We start from the raw sequence: 16,745 nt of genomic DNA, 5'->3' as shown, positions 1-16,745 counted from the left end.
ATATTTTCTTAATGGAAGAAAACTATTTCACAGCAGCAAAATCACAGAAAAAGAAATTTTACCAGGGCATCTTGATTTGGTGGAGTGTTCCTTAACCCAGAACCTCCTCTTGGATGAAGGACTGGAGCCATTCCTCTGTGCTGGATCGGGACTTCAGGCCTGTATCACCAGTGATATGTAGAATGTCCTTATAAATTAAAAAAAAAAAAAAAGGCAGAGCTCATTCACTCAAGAAGAAAAACAAAACAATTGCCCTGCAATTTCCCTGCCAAAAACAGTTCAAAGATTAATTGATGTGGAAGTCTCTGGGAGAACTGTGAGGAGCTATGAAACCTTCTAAATAATTACAACAAAAATAAAAATGTTGGTTTAAAATTTATTAGGAAGAACAGCTGAACTAGGAGTCAGAAAATCTGGGCTTAGAGCACTGTATCAGGCAGGAGAACCTGAACTGAGATGTCAGTAGACTTTGGGAGTTTAGATCCAGCAGCAGCTGTGCAGTGGGGGCAGCAGGGTGCTGGTCTGGATTCTGCCAAAATCTCTGTGCAAGCCAGGACCAGGGTATGGAGCACAGGAATCCCATGAGGGTGCAGCTCAGGGGGTGGCTGAAAATGTGTCCCTAAATGGGACCAGCTCCTGCAAGAAATACAGCTGATGGCTTGTTTCCATTACCGTCCATCATGCAGCTTAGCCAGCAATGGAAGTACTTAGAGAGCATTCCAGAACACCTTTTCCAGCCAGTGATGGAGTACCTTATATATTGCAGAGGATCTTAAACCTAAATTAGAGTGAAGAGTCCAGAAAATGTCCACTCCACTGCAAGCAGCATGCTCTCTGTGCTGGGGCACCATGGAAGGCAGAGGCCCCTGGGGCAAGTGCTTGACATAGGGATGGAAGCTCAGTGTGGGCATCTCCCCACAATTCCATTTTGAAAGAGGTTTATAGAGAAAAAATTAGATTACTGACAAAAAACCACCATAGCACAGTCTATTTACTGCCTTTGTCTCACTATTTAGGACACTACCTGAGAGGTGATTGTTTTTTCTGCCTCCAGAATGACACCAGCAGGAATTAACAAGCAGTGCCTTTTCAGGCACAAACCAGTTTCCCCTCCCTGCTGCCTCTGCTTTGACAAACAGCTGTATGAGGCACGGATATGTGCAATCAGTTCTGTGTCCTCTCAAAGTAGGTTCTTGTGAGAATTTTAGTCCTCAAATGCCTGACACAGTTACTTTTTGAGAAAGCCTTAGTATTGCTTCTGAAAAGTCTCCAGCATAGTCTCCATCTGTGACTGAGTTCATTAAGCAAGTTATTGAGCTTGCTCACCAATGTCATGAGGAACTTCATACTGTGACGAATTTGTATGATGATTTTATTTTGACTTACTGACTTTTGGGTAACTCTAATAACTGATTTTGCTACCTGTAACAAAACATATCAAATTAATTTTTTATTCTTTTTTTGAATCTTTTTTACATGTTTAGTTACTATATACAAAGTTATTAGTGTAACTAAATGACCCAAAATGCAATAAAATTTTATTTTTAGGAGGACATCACACATAAGCATACCAACAATTACTGCCCTTGTTCTTCTGGTACATCTGTGGTGAGTAATAAACAGTAATTCTAATAGCAAATAATAACAATAATAGCAATATGAATAGTAATAGAACTCCCCTTACCTGGAAGGTGGTAAATAATGTCACCAGTTATATCACCTGTGGTCTTTCTTGTCTATGAATTGAAAAAAACAACCTGAATAAAATTTAAGCAATGTGAAAAGTAAATATATCCCCATTATTTTACCTTTTCTGTTTTATAAAGGACACAATTTGCCACACAACAGTTCACTACTGCTTTCCAGTGTCTGCTGCTGGTGTTCATATTTAATAATGGACTAGGATACCAAGTTAAATTGGTTGTTTAATTTGGTGGTACTTTTTCTAACTTCCCACAAGTTTTCTTTAACTTTTGATTGAACTTTTCTTCCGTTTGGGAAAGAGCAGAAAATCGGCCCTGAGGGGAAATAATTCTTATCCTTTTGTTTCCTTATACTGGGATTTGTGTCTTACTTCTTGTCAGAAATTATAGAACATATTTTGCCTGCCATCAGCTTCGTGATGGTATGATGCTCAGTAAAGAACATTTGTACTGTAGGTGTGCACATTACTTCACAGTTTAAATATCATCCTGCTCATTTGCCTGCTGGGATATGACATTCAGAGGTTGATTTTTTTTCCCTTTTTGTAGTGTGTTCTTGCATTTTACTAATTATGGTGATTAAAATATGTTCTTCTGGAAAAGCTGAAGAATTTGGAGAGGAGTATGCAGCATTTGGATACTCTTGGCTTGTAGCACTGATGAAGCTCAGTTTACACTTGCCAAAGTGACTTTCATGGACTTTGTGCAGTGCCAGCCCAGTCCTTCCATTTCTGAGCTATCCTCAATTGAAACACACAGTTTGCTGTGTTTTATGTGTATAAAAACATAAAAAATCCTTAGAGGTAATTGACACAATTGTCTTTGGTTTGTTTTTTTTTTTTTTTTTTGTATGAAACACATAGTTTGCTGATTTGACTGAAAAGTAAGTCTCCATCATCAGATGGCATATTAGATTGCTAGATCTAATAGAAAGTTGGAAATGGGGAACGAGGCCCAGCATAGGGGTATAGTGATGGTCCATTTCCTGTGCAACCCACTACATGTACCAGGACCAAGCTGTTCAGTATTGCAGGAGCAATAATTTGGATAAGAATTCATCTTCCTTGAAAACCTGGCAGTCTGGATAGGCAGACAAGATAAAAATACCTTGATACTGGTATCATGGGTATCTGGAAAACCACCTTAGGATGGCATAATTCACTGCTGCTACTGAAGAGATTGTACCACTCAGTTGCTTCCCAACAACCTTTTCTTTGGGGTTGGCAAATAATTTGTGCCGTCATTCAGTGAACTAGCCACTCGACTGAAGTCGCTGAAAAATGGCTCAAGAAATGTCTTGCTCCCAGCCACATTAGTTTTCTGAGCAACTTCACAGTATGACTGCAAATTCCTGTAAGGAGTGAATAGACTGGGCATGAGACTGAGCTGCTGGGAGTGGGAAGTGAGCAGGATAGCAAAAAACAAGGACGTTGGAGCAAGCGCATGTGGTAAGCGGAATTTGGGGATCCTTGTGTATGGAAAAGCAGCTATTCAAAAGAGGTCTTATAGAGGTATAGGAAGGATTTCTTGCTGAGATGAGAGAAAGACAAGGGAGGATGAGAGTTCTTTGTCTTAGCACACCTTAGAGCTTAACTTTCAGCCAGATCATGAGGTTTTCTCCGAGCAAAAAAAGTTAAGAATATATATAAAATTCTGTGTAGGAACAATTTTCAAAGTTCTCTTGCTTAACTCTATTTCAATTGTAGTTTAACAATAACTAGAACAATATAAAGTAAGGAAAAAGTAAAAAATAAAAAAAAACTAGAAAGTTACAATTTTCCATATTTCCTCAAATAATATAAGAATATAAAAACATAAAAAATCCTTAGAGGTAATTGACACAATTGTCTTTGGTTTGTTTTTTTTGTTGGTTTGTTTGGGTGGGTTTTTTTAGCTCAAGTAAGTTAAAAAACTTTCAGGATGTGTTCCTGCTGATTAGCTGAAAATACTTCATAAAATACACTTGTAATCATTTATGACATTTTACCATGCAAGAAGGTGCCAAAAAGTATTTCCATCATTTTTTCTCATTAAGAAGCAGTTAGAGACCTGGAAACTACCTCTACAATTGGGACCCAGAGTCTTCAACTCACTGCATGAACAAGGGCTACCTACAATGATTATTTCAGTGCAACAAAAGTAAAATCATTTTATTCAATTCTACCTCATTCTGTTAAAAGTCTGTACCTCAGCTTTAATCTACTCAGGTCAGTTTTTCTCATCTCTTTAAAAATTCTATCCTGCACAATGTATGATATGGATATTCTTTTTATAGAAAAAGTAATTATGGCAGTTTTCCAAATGATCACAATATCACTGTGCCCTCAATTCCTAAGGGTCATTCCAAGAATTTCTTTTAATTCAGAAAGAGATTACAAATGTGACATAATCTTTCTGACTGAAATTGAGTATGTAAATTTGTCTGGGGAACTGCAGTCCTCCAGCAGCTCCATCTCTGAGCCCCAATGCCCAAAAGTTCCAGGAGCTGAGCAAAATCAGTCATTTTGGTCGCACCAAGCAAAATGGGCCCAGGTGTAGTAGTAACTGACTCGGTGGTCACAGGAGTGATGCTTATTTTTTACCAGCTAAGGAAACTACTATATTTATTTTGCTTATCTGTAAAGACCTTCTCTGAAATAGCGCGTGCTGATTGTCTCTCCAAGGTAGAAAAATGCCAGGAATTGTAAATTAGTCATGCATAATACATTTGAGGTAACACTCAGGTTTATTGCCTCTCAGTAAGTTATTAAGGTTTTATTGAAGCATATTTTTATGAGCATCAATATTATCCACATGCTTTGTATCTAATGTGTTTCATTTCTCTAGCACATTTCAGTTAAGGGTTTTAAAATACGCTACAAACACTAATGAATCAAGATTTGCAGCGCTCCAGTGAGGAAGGTAAGCAGCATCACTGCAAGTCCACAGGTCAGGACACTGAGGAATGGAGTGACTTTCTGAAGACAACACAATAAAATTCAAATGATGGTTCCTCCTCTTCTGTTGGTATCTCGAGCCCTTCCCTCCTTTCTCCTCAGCAGTGGTATAGGAAAGGAATGCAGCTTGTCCACAGCTGCTGACTGCATCCCCAAGAGCAGCGAGGTGCAGGATGCACCCAGGACTGGACACCCCCTGCCAGATGCCCCCCCACCCCTGGGCAGAGTTGGCCCCTCTGGCCTCACACCCCTGCCTGTGACCATGCTCTCTCCTTGCCCTTTTATGCCAAACTCTGTGATCCCTTGTCTATGACCCTAAGAATGCTCTTGCCAAGGTCCTCATTGTGGACCTTTCATGATACATCTTTCCAATTCCCTGGGGTTTGGCTTCAGCTCTCCCTGCCCTGATACTACCATGCTCCCCCTAACACCAGCACTTGGGTCTCTCTCATACCCTGGTATGCATCCTTGCACACTAAATAATTGCAGCTGTAATACAGAATTAAAGCCAATCACCCTCAGGTGGGATGTCTTTTCAAGACTCTTTTTCAAGACATGTTACTTCAGAGGACAGCTCTGCCAAGACCTCCAAGGTAACATACCTTAGATGTGAGAGATTAGTGTTTGCAGAAATTGTTCTTTATCACATGCCCTGTGTTCCCCTGGGAACACATTAGGAGTCAAGCAGGAGCAGAACTCTGCTACCAAAGAGCAGAGGGACCATACTGTGAGTCACCAACATGGTCTCTGCCTGCCATGTCTATGCTGCTGGTGCTGCTGCTGGTGCAGCTGCCACTCAGGCACTCCTTTGAGAGAAAACCACAAAACCATCAACAACTGTACCTATAAGTGTAGGAGGCTGCTGTCTCCTTACCTCCAGTGCTGCCTGCTGCTGTGCATGGGATCGTAGTGATAGAGAGCAAGAATGCATGCCCATGCAGCTACACAGTCCTTCCTTCTCAGAGTAGGGTCACAAAATGTCCCAAGGGCAGCCTTATAAACACTTGTAAAGCAGATTGAATTAGCTAGTGACTGCACAGTGGTGAGAGTTTTAGCCAAGAGCCAGTACAGATAGAACAAGATACCAGCCATCCCTGTAACCTGGAAAAGTGGAGAAACTTCCATTAGGAAACTTACTGGTGCCTTCTTACAAAAACCAAACTTTTACATCCCATGGCATTATTTTTTTCTCCTTCAGCATTGTGTGTGGCTGGTATTTAACTTTAGAAGTTCTTTTGTTTTCTGTGCTCGGTGCTTCCTGTACCTCCCCCGTCCCCTTAAGTATGTTCCCAGATGTACCTCTTATCAGGAGATGCCAGACCTGGAAGCTGAAATGTCAGGTCCATTGAGAGAAATTTCTTTTAATAAAACTGAAGTTGCTTTAAGGATCTTAAAAGGATCCTTTAATATAATCCTTTAAAATAGTCTCTTTTTCTTTCATTTTTTTCTCTCACACACATGAGCACATTTAGATATTTACACTAATTCTTCACTAGATCCCTGAGAGTTGCTTTTTCTTAAGTGATTAAGATGAGTTACACTGTCTTTCACCATTATAACAATAAGTCAAACACTTTTTACTTCAGGAGTTTTCAGAAAGCCTCCAAGTTTTTATTTTTATTTTCTTTTCCTGAATGCAATGATCTGTAGAAGCCTTTAAACGTTTTCTATCAACTCTTATACACTTTCCATTTTTCTCTCTGGATGGTATTTTTCTCCTGTGGAGCTACTGCATTCAGTGTGATGTGCTACTTGGTTCCTCAATCCTTGAGAACTGTCACTTCTCAGTATCTCTGATCAGCTGCCCCGTAATAGATTCTTTCCTTTTCAAGCTGAATGTAATCTTCTCAGTATTTCTTTATCATGATTTAAAAATATGAGTGGAAAAAGAACACAAACCATCCCTTTTCTCCTGACATACAAACTGCGCACATGTATATATTTCTAAATTTTTCTTCCACTTCTAGTAGTTCGGCCACATTGGTGCATTCCAGGTTCACTCACTCATCCCATATGCACCCCAAAGTTCCATATCAGAGTTTAGTGGCTCATTTATCTACACAATATTCCTGGATAAATTGTTTGTACAAGTCCACGTGACAGGGAAAGTGACCTAACTTTTGGTGTTGTGGCATGGGATGGTGGGTGGTCAAGGTCTTGCTTGACACATTTTCACAGTGTAGTCTCAACCAGAGTTAGTTGTGCAGCTGCTTGCTCTACTTAAAAACCCACCAAACCCTCTTTTTTATCTTTTCCCTTCCTAAACTTCTTTCCCTCCTCTATTTCCAGCAGTTCCTCTTTGCTAATTTTTATGCTTAACAACACCTTATCTCTTCCTCAAAGTTTCTTCTCTTTATATATTTCTATATTCTATATTTATTTATTATGTAGATATATTATATAATTATATAGTTATATAATTTCAACCTGCACTCCCTTATTTTAGATAAAGAGAAACAACAAACCAAGACACAGCAGTGTCCTCTGTAAGATACTCAGACAACTACCATATTACATGAGAACAGTGCGGAGAGACCACTTTCAGAAATTTAGTAGTGATGCTATCTCATTAGTAGCTTCCAAAGTTACACTGGGAAAATGCTGCCAATCCATGACATCTTTCCTTTCACCCTAGGACCGAAGAACTTCTGCACTAAAAGGGGCAGCACAGATCAACTATGTCTGTACACCCAATTTTTCAGTAGACTAAATATTTCAAACACCTTTTACAATGAACTCTGACAGATAAGAAAGAGGATGAATTCATCCAATGAAAAAAGTTTTATGAAGAAAGCAACATCCATGTTAGTGTTGTGAAAATAAAAGAGAAAGAATGAATTTGAAACATCATACTATAAGTAGTGCACTGGAAATGAAGCTTATTAAAAAACAGAGAGTTAGAAAATTATTTTTTTTTAAAGTGTCTCTGTGGAACAAAATGGTTCTTTCCTTGTGTTGATACCACCTAGCAATATGTTCACAGTGTACAGTGTTCCAGTTCTCTTGTGCCTCTTGTCCTTTGTCCGCACACATCCATGGTGATTTGAACTGGTAGAATTTAAAAGGAAGTGCTTTATGTAATTAACTGATTTTCAGAAACCTAAGTGTCTGCATCAGAAAAATGAAAGAGAAATCAAATTAGTTCTTCATACAGCTTGTGAGAAAATGGAAAGCATCCAAAGAAAGACAAGTAACTGAGGCTGCATATGTGCTGATATTAAAGTTCAGGGAGTCCCTGAGCTGTTTCCCCATCTATCATTGAAAACTCATCTTCCTCCAGTGGCTCGCTTTGGATTTCAAACATGCATGTTATGAAGCCTAAACTATAGGGGATATATATACATACATATTCATATATATTAATATATATTCACTATATATAGTAAATCCTTTCTCTTTTCTTGCTCTGTATAAGATTCTTCTACAGATGACCCATATCTATAAGTGTTAAAAGAAATTAGAGTTCCATCCTTGATCTGTTGAGATGTAGTCATGGGACTCTCCTTCTCAACAGTGGTATAGCACAACATTTTTGATTACCAGTCAGTTTTGGGGATTATATCCCTTTTTATAAGTTAAAAGATGTAGGGGCCCAAGTGGTTAGGTGGTAACTTCCAGATCCTGAAAGCAGCAAGGTTGCCTTATCGGTCTAACTATGGCATACTACTTGTAATAAAAGCTTTTATGAACTGTTTGTCAGAGTCTGGAATAGCAGTCAATGCTTTCTGCTAACCTTTTAGAAGCTTTCTTAAAGCTGCTTATGAGGGCAACAAGCATAGATATTTAATGATGCCTTCCAAAGGTATAACAATACTTTCTTGCTAAAGGAGCAGCTTCCAAATGGAAAGGGTTTGGTTAGGTTTCTGATTGCCCAAGTGAACTTTCCAAGCAGTGGGTTTTACTGATGGGGGAAGCCTTTCTGATGGAAAACATTAGCGGTGAGCTCTGCTTTACTGCTCAACCAGAGCAGATCAACATAGAGAGGGGGAGACTAATGAAGGACTTGCAAGTGGGTCCAATCTTGATACTGTGGAAGTTATTAATAGAATTAGTGGCAGTGTCAGAAGTCCATGGACAGACATGGGAAAAGGTGTTGCACTAAGAAATGAGGCAGATTCTGGTAAATGATTTGCTCTGAACATGATTTACCTGAATATTTTTTGCCTTTGAAGAAATATTGACATCCATTTCCTTTGTGATGATGTAGGTTGCAACTTCAGTTCTGCTGATTTGACTAATAGATTCTACTTCCTTTAACAACACCCATTTACTTGTTCATAAACTCTGTGTTTTATGGTTTTTTTAGACTTAATGTATCCAGGTCTCTGCATAAGCATTCCTCATAAGCATTCACTGTTTAAAACTTTCTGCATTTTTCTTGCCAGCCCTCATTTAATTTCGCCTGGTTGTTGATGTGTGGGTGTTTGGGATTTTGAGGGCAACACTAGCCACATGCTGAATACTTGATTAATGGGAATTTTTGGGGAAATAATCAAAGGTAAAGGAAGAATTGGAAGGTAACTAAGAGAAAAATGAGTCAGGGAGGGACAAAGGAGTTTAAAAAAAAAGACAAAATAATTTCTTTTTCTTGTGTAGACATGCATTTTGTTATAGATATACAGCCTACATGGACAAGAAGCATAAGGCCCCTTCTTGGGGTGGGTGTCTGAGGGCAATGAGAAATAACTTGTAAATGCATTATGAGGAGGCTGGTGCTAGAGCAATTTTGCTCAGCTGATGCATCTATCAGCCCTGCCTACCCAGGCACTGCACTGTGATGAAACATGATGATGTCTCAGAGTAAGGCGGGCCCCAGGGAGCCTTGTGACAGAAGACATTTCTGCAGTCAGTCACAGAGGTTGCCTAGTGTCCCCAGCTTATCAGAGAGCTTGGCAAAGGAGGATGCAGTCAGCATCTAAGTCTTTGTTCTGTTACAGAATCCTTCTCCAAACCATTTCTTTGAATACCTTAGATGAGGTTCCTTTTTTTTGTAAAGGGACAATTTTTGTAGTTCTTTCCATATTGGATATATTTGGTGTCAATAACTCATGTTTACTGCAAAAGAGACACTGAGAAACATATCTTATTAAGACTATCTAGCACAAGTCTGAAGAGTTCATACACATACATGATATTGTTTATTAACAGATACAAATTTTTAAAAAATTTTTTTCATCCCTTTCAGATGAGAAATTTATAGCAATAGCTTGCTGGAGCGAAGAGTGGAACTATCTAAAAGGGTTTTGTTATCTACAATTTCCCCCAATCAGCTGCGATATCTAAAAGCCACCAGTCTCTTGATAGGTTTCCCCTGCCTTTCCAGATCCTCTCTCCATGTACTCTATCCAACCCTTCCACCTCTTCTGGTCTCTCATCTGGAAGTCTTTGGTAAAGAGTTTGCAGCTAATTTGTGTCTTGAAAGTTGCAGCTGCAAACGTCTTCTGAGCCTGACAGCAGATGAGTGCAGGAGCCAGAAGCAGATGAATCACACCTCCTGGATGTCAACATTTTTTGTGCTCTGATGTTCTTTGAACTTCCTGCATAAACATAAAAAAGGAGAAGTATTACCAACTATAAAGGATTGAAGTGGCTTCCATCTTCAAAGCTTTATTGCTACCTGTCATTAGTTATGTTAATTCAAAAGGAGGAAAAAAGGAGACCTTTAGACTGATGAGCATATCTTGATAAACATTCAAAACCTTTCCTAGAATATTAATAAAGGGTTGTATGAGATCCCTCTCCAAACAGCAAACAGATTCAGTCTTCCCTGGAATAGACCAAAAGCCCCTCCATTCATAAAGATCCAAAAATCTTTGTGAAAAGGTGAACCTATTTAAAATATGAAGCACTAAATTGTAAAAAAAAAAAAATCAAATCAAACTTAGTGTGAGCTTTCTTCATAACAGATTTTGTTGATTGTTATTAAATGAAACTCTAAGACAGTGCTGCAAATCCCATACAAAGGCCTTTAGAGCCGGGAAGACTTACAGAAACAAACACCTTATTGTCTTGGTGTTGCTGGATGCACTGAACAGAATTAATGCAAACCTTTGTTATGATTATTACAAGCATTGCATTGCTTCCCTAAGTGCACTCAGTACAGAAACAAGCACAGACTACTCTGGAAGGTCTTTATTCTGCAGAGACTGAGGGCTTGAAAGGGAAAGGAGTCCAAGCAAAAATTTCCATGCAGACACAATGATTTATATGTTTTAGTCTGGTTTTTAAACTCTCTCTCCTTTTTTTTCTCCTATTAATAACATGTCCATATTTTTTAACATGTCCATACTTTTAAATTCAAGTCCTTTTTTGAGTGAAAGACTTATCTTTTACCATTGATGTAAAATTATGCAACTCCACTAGAGACACCAGAACTGAATGGTTCAATGTTATATTAAAATCAGTGCACAGCCAGGACAAAGTCAGTTTTAGAAAAGATGCTGTAAGTTTAGCTCAGAAAGTCTAAGGAACCTAATGGTTTTGTCACAACAATATGACAGAAAATGGTAGCAGAAATGTTACTCTTATTTTTGTCTGACACTCTCTATGTGATTTCAAAAATCTCATTATGGAAATCTGTATTCAAAATCAAGACTTGTATGAAAAAAAGAAAAATCCATTAACATGTTCTAATAATATGCCATCAATAATAGTTTTAACGTTCCCAAGGAAAGACACACTATACAATGCTTATTTTTCCTTGTACAAAATGACTGAGCAGAGAATAATATACTACTGAGTAGTAATTAGAATGATAAATATCTACAGACTTGTTTTGTCACATTATGCTGACAAACATTGATTGAAAGCTGGTCTTCCAATGACAGCTGTAATTTTTTAAACATAGGTAGTATCTATGTGTATTGAGTACACAGTGTTACAAAGACACCTTTGCTTTGAAATCAATAAAAATCACCTTTGAAATCACCTAAAATCCTAAAAACAGTGGGAAATTGATAAACTGAGCATCTGTTTACCACAGAAAAAGGCAGTCTGAAGTACGTGAAAAGAGGTTAAATCCTCTGGGAAAACTTATCTAAAGTGCAAGGCGTAGACTCTCCGTACAATCTTTCCATTATAACAGAGACAACACTGGCTTCTCCTTAGGAAAGAAACACTTTGTAGTTCAGGGCAGAAAAAGTGAGGACTGTGATGTGTAAAGCACTGAATCGAATAGGCCTGTGATTGATGATGCTTAAGACAAGTCCAAAGTCCTTTATTTATCTTCCACGAAATGGAGACAACTGGTTGCATGCAGGTGATTGAAAAGTGACATGTATCAGCCTAGAAAAATCCTATTTGTTTTGTCACCTGGAGGAACAGAAAAAGAGTAAAACTGCATAGAGGCAGGATTTTACAGGGATAGGACTTTTAAATGAGGACGATTTTAATGAAAAAGCATTATGTCTGCACATTCATGTACTTATATGCAAATATATGGAATAGAACACTTTATATGGCATAAAAATATTAATTTTAAATCATAGTTCCCTAGATTATGATATCTCTGAGACATAGGTCTTTCTCTAATTGTCATTTTTTCTACTTTCTTTTGCCAACAGCTCATCTCATTGGTATGCTGTGTCTGGAACAAGGCCAACAACAAACATTGATAATACACCTGAATAAGCAGAATTGCTGGAAAGACTCACAACATAATTCCAGTTTGTATAATTTCACTGTTGCTGCAAGTAATGAAACATCCCATTGAAATGACTCTCATGTTGAAACCTTACCTTCAGATTGAATGGGTATGGAAAGCCCTAGGTAACCCAAGAGTTACAGGCTATAGTTTTCTGTCCTTAACCCAGAAGAGCAAGTACTTGGACTACGAAGTGAGTTCATACATTCCCCTAACTTTTACTGATCCTCGAGGGTGATACAGATACCATCAAGTCTCACTCTGTTTGCCCTGTAGCAGAGGATGCAATAAGGAGCTCCTAGAGGCCATTTAAGTCTAGCTGGGGACCTTCCTCTTTACATAAACAGCAATAAATGTAACCAACGAATTCACATCATGAATCCACATTTATGGATTTACATTAAGGTAGGATAATGTCAGTGAGAAGCATCATAGACATTAGGTCACTTAAGGTTATGTATACCCTTGGGGCTGCCCAATTTTATGTATTTCTAGTGGGCCTGAGGTGGTCTCTGGGACTCCTTCTGATAATAGTCCCAACCAATTTCACCCTATAAATCATTTTACATAAAACCCTGAGCCAGGGTTGACATTCCTGTTTATGTCCTAGCTAGTACAACAGACGAGCTTGCTGTATAATGAAAGAAAGGAGTGTCAGAATCCTCCAGTTAGAGCTAGAAAATTGCTTACTGAATCTTACTTTCTCATGCATTTAGAGTCCAGGAGTTTGTCTCATGAGGGTAGTTTGTACTACACTGGCTGTCATTTGGAAGTTATTTAAGATTAGGAATAATACAAAGTAATAATTCTGACAGAGTTGCCTGTCAAAGATTTTAGTTTATCTCATGCTCATTACCCACCTGAAGTTAATGTCACATTTTCCTGAGTTTACTCACATTCCAATTATTCCCTGTCAGTATCCTATATCCCCTGTCTCCTCCTGGCTACAGGAATGATACCAGCAATAGCACTAAAAATCCTTCAGCAGAATAAATGTTTCACTCTGAGCACTCGAAGTAAAATCCAGATAAAGGCTGTGGTGGATACCCCTTGGGGTGTTTTTTTGGGACAGGTGGTTGCTCAGTTATCCAAATCCCAATTTTCCTCCTAGCCTACACAATTCTAAAATATTCTTCCTTCAGAAAGTCTTGCTGAGCACTGCCTTTCAAACCTTTCTGACTATGCATTTTGCAATAATTGAAAATCAGTGTACAGCCTTAGCTGGTAGCCAAAATTGCAGGTGGTACTTCCAAAGCCCTCATTTACAGTCAGAGATGTGGACTTCCATAAGGATAGCTTTGCAACTTCACCTTTTCCTTTTCTAATTAACCCCTGCTTGCATTATACATTGCACAGGGATTCATTACCTGTTTTGCTGATAAATTTTGATAAGCTTCTTATGTTGATTAGAAGCAAAAGGTGATGGTAGTCTAGGGAAGCTTCAAAGTGGCAATGTGTTTGCTTTGTAAATCTCTATTTTGAAAACCATGTAGGTAATGCTTGGGCTTAGTAAATGCAGAAGTTACAAAGCCTTCACTGTTCCTTCTAACGCTTTAAAAAATAACTTCTCTTACTACTGTGCTCTTTGCAAGAAATAATATTCCTGGTATAAGTGGAAAACATACTTAGAAAGAATATTTCCCTTTACTTATTTTCAGGTTTAGAATGATGCTCAAGTGCACTCTCGTAGACTATTTATAATCTACATTGAAGGATTTCTTTGTAGGTCATCTTGTCCAGTCCCTGCTCAAAGTAGGGCTAATTTCAATGTCAGAACGGGTTGCACAGAGCCATTCCCAGTTGGAAGTTGAAAACCTCCAAGGATAGAGATATCCAGACTCTCTGTGCAATTTGTTCTTGCATTGAAACACCCTCATTGTGAACTTTTTCCTCATATCCAATTGAAAATTCCCTGCAACTTGTGACTGTTACCTCTTCTTTTCATTGTGCACTTCTGTGAAGAGTCTGACGCTCCCTTTAGGGAGGGGAGGATAGCAATTAGATCTCCCTTTGTCTTCTCTTCTCCAACATAAGCAAGGCCAACTGTTCCAGTCTTTGATCCTACATTGTGGGCTTCAATCTCTAGTCTCTCTTCGAGATACTTACAAAATTTCTCACAAGTGACAACAATAAGTATGTATTGCAAACTGAATTCTTTGTTGCATTCCAGTTGGAGTAAGATAAAGAGATAATTGTTTTTGCAGTGCTTTTGTGCAAACTTGAATAGAAAACAAATCAAATAATGGAATTGGGCATGAAAATACAAGGAGGGAGCAGGGATGTTCACTGTGTCCCACTAGTCTTTAAGTTCTGATCACCTACACTATCCTGACAAAGCCATAAACATAATATCACACTGCAGATTCATTGCATTTTGCTTTTTTTTTAATACCCTAAACACAGCTGGAAAGCAGTGGAAGAAGTAGACCACTGATTCTAGCTGATGTTCATACGGCAAGATGACCCCAGCAGGATTCAGTCTCTCCTAAAGGGCAGCATCCAGCCTCACAGGAGACTGCAAGCTGGGCTGTCCTAAAACTAATGGAAGTCACTGGACTGACCTGAGCTGCACAAGTTTCCAGAAACAGTACCTTATTTAAAACACCAGGCCTGATCCATCACTTAGTTATAGATATTTAATGGACTGGTTTATCATATTCATATTTTTCAAAAACTTAGAAGTATTGGTAGAACTTCTAGCAATTCAATTAACCTTCAATATATGTTTCATGATAAGAATTTACTTTTTAATTTCAGAAGTGAAAAACACCCTGTAATATTGACAGGTGTAATAGCAAAATTTCCACTGTACTACTGTATTATCAAAATAATATTTTTCTGGAAGCGTTGTATAGCAAGAAAAAGAAAACTTGTAACATTACTGAATTACATTTCTTGCTTGAGATTAATATAGCCTGAGATTTTTTGCCATATTTAGGTATAAATGCAATGAAAAACATTATTTCAAGACATTAATTTCTGGAATATTTAATTTCTGGAGGTTTTTCTTTTCTGAATGCTTTTTATAATGTTCAAAATCCTGTGCCCCTTTTTTATCCAAATCTGCTTAGTTTTCTTTTTCCTCACTTTTTTCATCCATTTTTATCTCACCCAACTTGCAAGTAGAAAGGGGAGAGAGGAGGAGGAAATGGTATAAGGGACAAGGGAATAAACAGTACACCCACTTTAATTCTCTTTTCAGATATAAAAATATTCTGCAAACATTTTCATTTTCTTTATGGAAAACATTTCAGCCAGCTCTAACAGTCGAGGTGGAAATTGCCTAAGGTAATTCTATCATGAACAGAAGATAGATATCCTCATATTCTTCGTGTTTCCCTAGGTATGATGTTTGGCAAATAAAGAGAAAAATTGTGGCAGATGAAAGTGACATGTCCTTTCCCAATTCTTGCTGTCATTTATTAGCTGGAGCAGAACTGCTTGATGGTTTTTCTTTTATTTTTTTTCTTTTCTGATCTTTCCCTCTTATTTAAAAGGAATAAAAACAATTGGGCTGGAAACCCTCTCACAATCTCATAAAATGTCTCTGTATTATATTGCACATTTTCTACTGCATTCTGTCAGTTGTTATAGTGTATTTCATACAGGAAAGCTTTGGAAAATGTAAACCATGATTGCTGTATAAGTGCTTTTGCTCTTGAGAGGCACTGTATTTGAGCAAGACTCATACCATCATTTCTGAGACCTATTTCTAATCCTGTCAATGTCTCATTTTATGACCTTGGATAAAACTTCTCTCTACCCTTCAGCTACTTATCTGTTACGATAAAAGAACAGAAATCTGAGATACTTTAGGGAGTTATGAGGTTTAATCAATATCTGTAGGTTCCTCTGAGATGTTCAAAGGAAGCGTTATCAAAATGGACAGTTCATTCCAGTGTACATATACCCTATCAACCAAAACCTTCTGTAAGGCTTATCCTGAGGCAGAGAGTAGAGATCATAAGCTACATATTTGTTTAATTTACTGTCCTTTGCCTACTACTGACTGCATCCATGAGTAGACAATCGCTGCCCAATTTTTCCCATTCATTTGGTTTTGTAAGCAAATGCAAACAGTGTAGAAAGCATGGTCTGACACTGACCTGCAGGGCTTCAGTGGGCTTCCCGCTTTGCCAAAACTGGATTTTCTGGTTGTTTGCTGAGATGCCATCAACCCAATATGACGGTTTGCCTTCTCTCGCACTGGTTTTGTGCTAAGAAAGGTAGCTGAGAAGTGGAGGTCTTCTCCTGACGTACGTGAATTTTCAGTCCTCTTTGCAGGAGCATCTGTCTGCAACCAGGACTGGCACTGAGAGGGATGATTGCTGAGCTTTTTGCAGGGGGTCATCCAGATCATAACTGTGTTGTTTTACAGCCTGCTTCCTTTGAAATCCTTGTATTGTTTCTTCAGGCTACAAAAACCTCTTCTAGTAATTCACATTGTCATCCTCCATTCTCCTC

The sequence above is a fragment of the Manacus candei genome, unplaced genomic scaffold (genome assembly GCF_025592945.1).
Source record: "Manacus candei isolate 608988 ecotype Guabito, Panama unplaced genomic scaffold, ASM2559294v1 h1tg000081l, whole genome shotgun sequence".
In the NCBI taxonomy this organism is placed as follows: Eukaryota; Metazoa; Chordata; class Aves; order Passeriformes; family Pipridae; genus Manacus; species Manacus candei.
This window is presented reverse-complemented; position numbering follows the sequence as displayed.